We start from the raw sequence: 2333 nt of genomic DNA on the forward strand, positions 1-2333 counted from the left end.
TACAGATGATGTGTTTTAGAATTGTGCAACTGAAACCTGTATAATTTTGCTTCCAGTGTCACTCCAATAAATTTAATAAAAATGAAAGGAAAAAAAATGACACACAAAAGACTATATGTATTCTGTTGTTACTCTAAGCGTGTGATATAATTGCTCTTCCAAACAAGAAACAAGGAAATGATCAACAGAGGCTGCTACTGGTGGTGACTGAGTCTGGGAGGCTCTTACCATCGTAATATTGTACAACTGGGCATGGGATACAAGAAGTTGGGAATTTGAAAGTAGAAGCATATTAGGGAAACAGGACACCTCTGTTCTTTGTATTTTGCTGATATATTTCCTGTGAATCTCTTTGGATTGAGCATCAAGGCCTAATTATAAAATGAGACTCTTATTAGTCTAAGCATTTAAAATGCCCCATGCTAGTATGTGTGTGTGTGTGTATGTACATGCATGTGCACACACACTAATGCATTAGAATCAGAATGTGCCTCATTTCTTGAGAAAAAGTACCAATTTTTTTCTCAGTCCACCCAGGTAATACCCAGATCAGACCATGATGTTTGGAGTTAGCTGACAGCTCCTTAGGACGCACTAACACCCATACTCCTCTACCCTAAAAGAGAGGACTGTTGTTGCAATTCTTCATTTTTCTCTGCTAGAGAATACTACTTAACACTGACTTTGCTATATGACTTCGTCAAACCTCCAGTTAGAACAGGGGTGGGGAACATCTGGCCCGTGGGCCATATAAGGCTCGCAAAATCATTTGGTCTGAGTAGAGACTTTAAAAATGCTTACATAAGTTGGTTCCACTAGTAACATATCTGCCATCATGATGAGAAAAGCATGCTCCTAATAGTTACTCATTCCAGAATGAGTCCAGAACTAAACTCAGCATGAGTCTTGCCAACCCTTACGACTTGGGAGTCACAAAAATAAATATCTATTATTATAAACTGTTAACAGCTTCTAAATTTTGTTTTTAATCCTCACCCATGGACATGTTCATTGACTTTTAGAGATGGGGGAGGGAGAAAGAGAAACATCAGTGCAAGAGAGAAACATCGATTGGCTGCCTCCCTCACGTGCCCTCCCAGGGCCCAGGATGGAACCCTCCGCGTAGGTATGTGCCCTGACCTGGAATAGAACCCATGACTTTCCAGTGCATGGGACAACACTCAAACCAACCAAGCCACACTGGCCAGGGCAGCTTGTAAGCTTTTTAAAAGTTATTTGTTATACAGTTTTAGTGCTGCAATAGCTGACTAATATATAAAATGTTCCAGAATTAAAATTGACAATACTGACAAAGCACACTAGACTATCCAAATTCAAAGGTATATATTTCCATACAAACAAATAAATGAGGTAAAATTATCTTTATATTGACTAACTAATCTACCTAAGAGCCAAAACAGTCTGTTAAATTGTTTAAATCATTTTATTTTACATATTTCTCTTAACAGGAGTGAAAAAAAAACCAAAAGAGAAATAAATAAAAAGTTCTCTGGTTAGGCCACAAATAAATGTAAGCCAGAAACACTTGACTCTATTCTGTTGTAAAAACTGTAACTGAAAACTAAATTGTCTTCTTAAAACTAGCTAACCTTTCCTGAATTCTTCAGGAAAAATTTTTTATAGAAAATGTTAACATTTAGAAATATTCTTAGAAGTGGAATCATTGGGTCAAATGAGAGTTTCATTTTTAATTTTTTGGAGGAAACTCCATACTGTTTTCCATAATGGTTGCACTATCTGTATTCCCGCCAGCAGTGTACTAGGGTTCCCTTTTCTCCTCACCAGCCCTTGTCATTTATTGATTTGTTGATAGTAGCCATCCTGGCAGGTATGAGGTGATACATAATTGTTATTTTAATTTGCTTCTCTCTGATGATTAGTGACCTTGAGCATTTGTTTTGTTTTGTTTTCTGTTTTTCCTCCCCCCCCCATCTTTATTGTAGAAAGTATTACATATATATCACTTTTCCCTCCTTTGACCCCGTCTAGCCTGCCACTATCCTCAGCCCCAGGCCTTCACCACGTTATGGTCTGTGTCCATGGGTTATGCATATGTGCAGCCCCCCGCCATCTTTATTGTAGAAAGTATTACATATATACCACTTTTTCCTCCTTTGACCCCTTCTAGTCTGCCACTATCCTCAGCCCCAGGCCTTCACCACATTATTGTCTGTGTCCATGGGTTATGCATATGTGCATACAAGTTCTTTGGTTTATCTCTTTCCACCCACCCTCCTACCCACACCTTGCCCTTGAGATTCCACAGTCTGTCCCAGGCTGCTATATCTCTGGATCTATTTTGTTCATCAGTT

The sequence above is a fragment of the Myotis davidii genome, unplaced genomic scaffold (assembly GCF_000327345.1).
Source record: "Myotis davidii unplaced genomic scaffold, ASM32734v1 scaffold488, whole genome shotgun sequence".
In the NCBI taxonomy this organism is placed as follows: Eukaryota; Metazoa; Chordata; class Mammalia; order Chiroptera; family Vespertilionidae; genus Myotis; species Myotis davidii.